Source organism: Canis lupus, chromosome 16 (assembly GCF_048164855.1).
Source record: "Canis lupus baileyi chromosome 16, mCanLup2.hap1, whole genome shotgun sequence".
NCBI lineage: Eukaryota > Metazoa > Chordata > Mammalia > Carnivora > Canidae > Canis > Canis lupus.
Genome location: NC_132853.1, coordinates 38,560,796 through 38,569,050, shown reverse-complemented (window position 1 = coordinate 38,569,050; position 8,255 = coordinate 38,560,796).

The following is an 8,255-nucleotide window of genomic DNA, read 5'->3' as shown; positions in this document are numbered from 1 at the left end:
GACCCCACCCCTCTCCTGCTCTACTTCCAGGAGAACAGCATCAACCTGTTCCACGTGCCCTGCCCCAGGCCCTGGGCCCTGGCCTCCTGAGGGCTGAGGGGGTGGGGAGCTGCCAAGCAGGTGCCAGTGTGGGTGGAGGGAGCCAGACCACAGAAAGGTGGCTACTGAAAGTTGATTTGATGGGCTGAGAGGAGAGGAAAGAGGGCACCTTTGGAAGAGGGGCAACAGAGAGGCAGTGGGAGTTGGGTGTGTGTGCGCGTGCACATTAGTGCACGTGTGATGAGGAAAGACATCTCTGTTCTGTCATCATCATGGTCATCAGGAAGTATCTAGGATTCATGATGAGACCTTGTGGATGTGATAAGGGGATAAGAAATCTTGTGTGTCTACAGATTCCAGCAGAAAGCAGAGAGCCTGAAAAGTTGTCCTCCATCTCTCTGCAGGTCTGTTGTCTATCACTCTCTCCCTCCCTTTGTTTTAGCTACATATACATATCAATGGCACTGCTAGCCACCTCTGTCTGTGTAGGCAGAGATGGAGAGAGACCAAGTGGTTTTCTGTTGTTTTGTGTTCATTGTGTAGGCTCCTCTTGGAGTGTTGTACCCACACATACTAGCACAAACATAGGCAGAGGCAGAGCAGAATTAGTGGCAAGGCTAAGGGGCATCTGTCTTGGGAGTTGTTCTAAAGTTCATGCCTGATAGGAATTTTATTTTATTTTTAAAAATATTTTATTTATTTATTTATTTATTTATTTATTTATTTATTTAAATATTTAATTTATTTATTCATAGAGACAGAGAGAGAGAGAGGCAGAGACACAGGCAGAGGGAGAAGCAGGCTCCATGCACAGAGCCTGACATGGGACTTGATCCAGGGTCTCCAGGATCACGCCCTGGGCTGCAGGCGGCGCTAAACCGCTGCGCCACCGGGGCTACCCCTAAAAATATTTTATTTATTTATTTGACACAGAGAGAGAGAGAGAGAGAGAGAGAGAGAGAGGGAGAGAGAGGCAGAGACAGAAGCAGACTCCATGCAGTGAGCCTGACGTGGGACTCGATCCCGGGTCTCCAGGATCAGGCCCTGGGCTGAAGGCAGCGCTAAACTGCTGAGCCACCCAGGCTGCCCCCACATAAGAATTTTAAAGGGCACTTTACACACATGGTTGGGTTTCTAGATGACAAATCAAGATATTTCCAAGCAAGACTCCTATAGTGTTGGATATGTGTCTATGTCTGTATGTATATATAACCTGAATACAACTGAACCTGGATTCATGTTCTAACTTTGGGGCTCTCCTCGGTTCCACTCATTAAAAAGGAAAAGCTGCCTTGAAAACCATGAAAAGGGGCATCTGGGTAGCTCTGTTGGTTAAGGGTCCGACTCTCGATTTAAGCTGGGTTCGTGATCTTATGGTGGTGAGATCGAGCCTGGCATTGGGCTTTGAGGTGGGCGGAGGGCCTGCCTAGGATTCTCCCCTTCTCTCTCCCCCTGCCCTCCCCTCCCCTTTCCCCCATTGAGCTCTCATTCTTTCTCTCTCTCTCTTTCTAAAAAAAAAGAAAAGAGAAAGTCATGAGATAAAGAGAAGTTAGGTCTTTACTGGAAGGTTATTTTTATTTTTATTTTTATTCATGAGAGACAGAGAGAGAGAGACAGACAGACAGACAGACAGACACAGACAGAGGGCAGAGGGAGAAGCAGGCTCCATGCAGGGAGCCTGATGTGGTAGGACTTGATCCAAGGACCCCAGGATCACACCCTGAGCCAAAGGCAGATGCTCAACCACTGAACCACCCAGGCATCCCCCCTACTGGAAGTTTTCTTGAGGGGCTGGTGGTGAATACCAAGAGCAGACCACACCACGCTTGGCAAAACTCCCTAAAACCCGAATTATACCTCTGTCCCCAAAGTGTCATTCAACATGACAGATGCTCCCAAATCTCTCTTCTCTGTGTCATAAAATAAAACCTCTGGGTCTCTGGTCCCTGCCCTCTATCTTTGGGCTTACCTTCCTTCCTATACCCTAGCCCCTTCTTGTGTGGCTATCTAGCATTCCTCCTTCAATGGCTCCCACCAAGGGCTTGGATGTGTAGGAAGGCTGTCATTAGTCATTTGATCCTGTCACATGGGCGCACATATGCAGAAATAGGTGTATGTGCTATATTCATTCCATCTCTACCAGTTTCCTATCTCTTCCCTTCTGTATCTCTTAATCAGTGTGTTGATGTGATGCCACTGTAATCAGCACAGTCCTGGGCTGTGCAGTCTCTCATCTTTAATCACCTCTGGAGAAGGTGGCCCCACTCCCCACCCTCTCACTGGCCCACCATTGCCCCTGTAAGACTTTTGGGAGTTTCCCACTGGTGTCTACCTTCTTTCCACTGGCTGCAGGTTGAAGTTTCCTGTCCAAGTCATCCTCCAAAGATCTGGAGAACAGTGATTTTTAGAAGTCACATGTGTATCTGCTCTCTCTGAGAATCTCAAGAGTCCATGTCACCAGCTTTCTTTCCTCTGACCTGGATGTCTTGCTCCTTTCATATCTCTCGCCCTCCTTCATTTGCTCTGGACCCAACCAGGCCTGTCCTCGTTCTCCTTATGCCACCCCCCATCCCACCTCTGTCCCATCGCACCATTCTCCAAACTGCCTAATGGTGTTCTGAGAAGGCGGCTCTGAGGTTATAAGGCAAAGAAGAAGTAAGGGCTTGGCGCCAGGCAAGTTGAAGATCTTTTGCTTTTGTTGGGCTTATCCCAGTGCTGTTCCTCCCACCTATCCAGGATACCCTGTCCTTTTTTTACTTCTCCAGCCCCCTTCCTTGTAGTCTTACGGATAGGCTGCTGAATCCTCCCCCCGCCCTTTTTAAAAGATTTTATTTATTTATTCATGAGAGAGAGAGAGAGACAGAGACAGAGACACAGGTAGAGGGAGAAGCAGGCTCCTAGCAGGGAGCCTGATGCAGGACTCCATCCCTGGACCCTGGAATCATGCCCTAAGCTGAAGGCAGGTGCTCAACCACTGAGCCCCCCAGGCGTCCCTGCAGAATCCCTTTAGAGTCCAGAGGCTCCTTCTCCTCAGAGTCTGGGTTTATCATCAGGGGAATCTGGGATATAATTTAAATTGTGCTGCAAGAGAATTAATTTAGACTAATTCGTAAGAGCTGTTAGGTCAATTAAAAGTGACTTACTGAAAACAGGAGGCTGGGTGGTGCTTGGTGTTGTAGGTGGCAGGCTCTGCTCTCTATCTCCCTCTGGTGGTCACTCAGGGGAGGTAATGGCCATGATCACCTCTAATGTGGGCACCAAGCTAGGGATTCCTGTGTAGTTGCTGGAAAATGGGGCTCAGGGAAGGGAGCTGACCTAGGGGAAGAAGCCACCTGTTCTCTGGGAACCTGAATATCTCTCTGCCCCATAGAGTGCACTGCAGACGCAGACATTGGGACGGGCTGTTATTTCCTTACCCATTTTTCCTTTTATTATTATTATTTTTTTAAAAAATATTTTATTTATTTATTCATGAGAGATAGAGAGAGAGGCAGAGACACAGGCAGAGGGAGAAGCAGGCCCCATGCAGGGAACCTGACATGGGACTCGGTTCCGGGTCTCCAGGATCACACCCTGGGCTGAAGGCAGCACTAAACCGCTGAGCCACCCGGGCTGCCCCCCCCCCCTTTTTTTTAAAGATTTTATTTATTTATTAATGAGAGACACACACAGAGAGAAGCAGAGACACAGGCAGAGACACAGGCAGAGGGAGAAGCAGGCTCCATGCAGGGAGCCTTTATTATTTTTTATTTTCTCCCTAGGAAGTGGCCAAAGAGGACAGAGAGGGTCTAGGCAGTGGAGTTCAGAGGGTGGAAGGTACTGATCCTGGCAAGAATGGGAAGCAGCTAGCACAGACATAATGCCAGATCTTCTCTGAGCAAAAAGAGGTGAGCTGGCTATGGAGGAAGACAGGCTGGAATGGAGGCGTGACTGTCTGGTAGAGGGGCAGGAAGAGCCTGCCCCAGGGGCCTTGCATTTTATATTTCCTATGAGAGGTTGGAAGTTTTGGAGTGCAGGTTGCAGACTGTGAACTATAGTTCTATACATTCTTCTTTCTGAGCAAAGTTAAACTTCTGGAATCCTTTCTTATCCCTAAAATACCTTGGGGTCTGTTCCCAAATTCCCAGGTTAGCTTTGGAGCCCAAGACAACTCCAAAGTCCTGGCTGAGTAGACACAGTTCAAGGTCTTGTGATACTTGTTCAACTTGCAGTTTGTGCTGAAGAACTAAAGAAGTGTGTCAAACTTCAAGGTGTCAGTCCCCGCTGCCCACAGCCCTCCACTGCCAATCTCTTGACCCGTGCATCCAGGGATGCCTCCTCTGTCAGTTGATCCCCCTCAGAACCCTAGCTCTTCCTGAGCCTGTGAAGATGCAGCTATAATGGGTGTTGGAGCTCTGTCCACTTCATGGTTTGTTTGTTTGTTTAAGGATTTTATTTATTTATTCATGAGAGACACAGAGAGAGAGGCAGAGACATAGGCAGACGGAGAAGCAGGCTCCATGCAGGGAGCCCAATGTGGGATTTGATCCTGGGACCACGGGACCATGCCCTGAGCTGAAGGCAGACGCTTAACCACTGAGCCACCCAGGCGCCCCTGTCCACTTCATGGTTGATGAAAGAGAAGCTTTCCTCCTCAGCTGTGATTGATAGGCCCCTCCTGATGGGACAGAGCCCCTAGATCCTTATAAAAGATTCCAGGTCCCAGGTGCCTGGGTGGCTCAGTTGGTTAAGTTATCTGCCTTCCACTCAGGTCATAAGCTCAGGGACCTGGGATTGAGCCCTGCATTGGAGCTCCTTGCTCCGTGGGGAGCTTGCTTCTCCCTCTCCCTCTGCTGCTCCCCCTGCTTGTATGCTCTCTCTCTCTGTCAAATAAATAAATCTTTTAAAAAAAACATGATGCTGGGCCCCAGATGGACGCTTGAAAGTTTGCCTCCAAGAGAACTTGGAACCCAAGTGCCTCCCCGTTTCATTGGCAACCCTGGGTCTATGCAAAGGCCCATTCTGCTTTCCCTAGTCCTGGTCAGGGAAAGCCAGGTGTTCTTGGCCAGCACCTGAAGGATGGATGGGTGGCATAGAGGGCAGGGTGGTGACAGGGCATTGTGCTCCCTGGTATAGAGGGGTCCATCCCCTGGTATGGCAAGGCTGCAGAGGCCTGCCAGGGCCTGTGTCACTTTTAGCTCCGACCTGAAAGTCCCTGAGCAGCTTGAAGTGAAGACAGAAGAGGCCTACCTCCCCCTCGATGAAATTCTAGTCCAAGGAGGTCTCCATCTGCACAACAGAGAATAAATATCATGAGATATTTGCATTTGGGGAACTGCCAGCTTCAGGGGTATTCTGCAGCAAAATTTAAAATTTCAGCACCTGCCACCACCCCTCTGCTCATTAGTGTCAGAGTTGAGCAGAAATGGGCACAGGTTAAGTGTCTGGAAATCTGAATTCTATAGAGCTCTGTTGGAGCCTGCAGTGTGGCTCTGGAGAAGTACCTTCCTCTCTCTGGGCCAGAAAAGTCATCTGAGGGGGTGGAGCTGCATGAGCTTTTGCACCCCTTCTAGTGCTCAAACTCCATTTTACCCTAGTTGTCATTCCCCACACCTGTCCTGTGACCCCCAGGCCCCTCACCGACTGGGTCAGGAAGGAACTCTTTCTGCATGGACACAGCCAGCAGCTGCTGGTGCTCCTTGCTCAGCTCTGAAGAGGGTAAAGGAGAGGAGATGGTGTGAGAGATGCAGCCATATTACAATCTCTTGCCCACCAGGAGAGGGAGAGAGAACATGCTCCTGTGTGTGTGTGTGTGTGTGTGTGTGTGTGTGTGTGTGTGTGTAGAGGCTAGGTGGGCTTGCTGCCTTTTCCCTGCAGAAAGAGACGACAGAGTTTGGACCCTAATTCACTCTGCTTGTAGTTTGGTGCCAGAGGGCGTGCAACCTGCGAAGGCACACAGGACTCCATGCTTGGTTTAATGCTCTGCTGTTTCCACTTGGAAAAATAATTCTTAAAAGTTTTAAGAACTCCTGTAGTTTTCATTTTGCACTGAGACCATACGTTATGTCGCAGGTCTGGCTCGGTACCACTGGGTCTAAGCCAGGAGACCCGCCAGTCACATCAGCCCCGCCCTCTACCAGAGCATCTCCACCCCCGCCCCGGATCTCCTCTGTCACCCCACCCCCGGCCCGAGGGAGCCAGCTCGGCCCGGCCCGGCCCGCCCCGCCGCGTCCCCGAGCTCCCGCGGCATCCCCGGCCCAGCTGGGCGGCTGCGCTTCCCGGGTCAGGCGGCTCAGCGCCAGGCGCTTCCTTCCGCTCCACCGCAGCCCGCAGCTCCTGAAACTCCGTGCGCTCCCGGCTCAGGCCCGATTGAGCTTTGGGTTCAGGACAGTGGTGACCAGGATCCTACCCCGCTTCACCCGCCGCGACACGACTTTATTCAGCGGGTCCCCCATCCCCTGGCCTAGAGGCCCCGTTCTGGGCCGTGGTGTCCTGTACCCTCCCTCAGATACCCCTCCCCAAGGGGAAGATGATCAGGGCAGGTTCTGCTCCTTACAGTAGTTTCCAGTGGGCACTGAGGATCCTGCAGGGGGCAAAGGGACACACCCCGTCACCATGAGTGGCAGCGATAGAGGAGCAGGAGAGCCCCACGGGGACCCGGGAGGGAAAGCTCAGCTGAGACTCCCCGGAACCTGGATGAGCCATTGGACCTTTCCAATGCAATCTAACCCGCCTCACAGGAGTCAAATTGAGACAATAGACAGAAATGTCCTCAAAGAGAAGAGGGGGGCAGCCCCGGTGGCGCAGCGGTTTAGCCCTTGCCTGCAGCCCCCTGCAGCCCGGGGCGTGATCCTGGAGACCCTGGATCGAGTCCCACGTCAGGGTCTCAGTGTGGAGCCTGTTTCTCCCTCTGCCTTTGTCTCTGCCTCTCTCTCTCTCTCTCTGCATCTCTATGAATAAATAAATAAAATCTTAAAAAAAAAAGAAAGAGAAGAGGGGAATTGTAAAAGATGAAGGTGCTATTAGGGGAACTGAATGAGAGGCAGGTATGGAGGAGAGAGGTCAGGTTGCCCTAATGGTGGGCAGGGATGCAGGGGAAAGTCCAGGGCTGTGGGAGGGGAGGAGATGGGCAAGTGTGTGTGAGCACAGCGGTGGGGCAGAGGAAGCATTTGGAAATTCCCAGCTGTGAACCCCACAGCAGTAAGGGGGAGATGGAATGTCCGCTCCGGCCTTGCCTGCCTCCTCCAGGGTGGCTTCCTCCAGCGTCTCCACAGCCTCAGTCACCAGAACATACAGGTTCCCTCATGCTGCCAAAGCTTCTTCAGCTCCTGTGGTGGGTGGAGTGGGGCTGGCTCTGAGTGGGTGGGGCGCTCTTCCTATCCCCCTCCAGTTCTCTTCCTTGCATCCCTGGGTCCACCTTTGTTTCTCCCTATCCATCCCTGGTCTCTTTTCCTTAGAAGGGTCTATGTGTGTGTGTCCCAGAGGGACAGGGCCCCTGTAGGTCCTAGTCCCAGTTCTTCCCTGACTTCCTGTATAATCTTGGACTACTCACTGCCCCTCTCTGGGCCTTTTTGTAAAATAAATATCTCTGCCAGCTCTGACAGCCTGTGCTGCTCTGGTAGGGACACAGCCCTCGGTGCCAGCCCTTCTTACCCAGCCTGGAACCCTCCACCTGCTCCCCTACCTCACCTCGCAGTATTTTCTTGGTTCTAGAGGACAGATATGCCCTTGTGCTTGTTCCCATACATCCCTTGCAGGAAACTCCACCAACATGATAAATTGCCCCTGACCCCAGAAGAAGAATTGAGGGCTGACTTCAGACACTCAGTCAAAAGACTGGAGTTTTTTTTTTTTTTTTCGGTGTTCTAAAAGAGGGAGATAGTGATGGCCCTACAGGCAGAAATGAGTATTGCGACTGGGAGCAGGTAAGATAGATTCCAGGGACCTGGAGGTGGTGGTAGTGGTGGTGGCAGTAGGGGACAAGAGCTGAGAGGCACTATGATGTGCTCATTCCCGATACTGGAGATTCTAGAGCCATCTTCACCCATCCAAAGAGAATTGGGCTTGAACCTTAGCATTTGCTTTCAGTGCCCCTCTGGGCTCACATGGCCCCGGTGCATGCCTCTGTCAGGGGAGCTGGCATCACTACCCTGTCAGGTCCCCACCAATGACTGCACTGAACAGGGTGCCCGATGCGGCCTGAATCCCAGGACCTGGAGATCATGACCTGAGCTGAA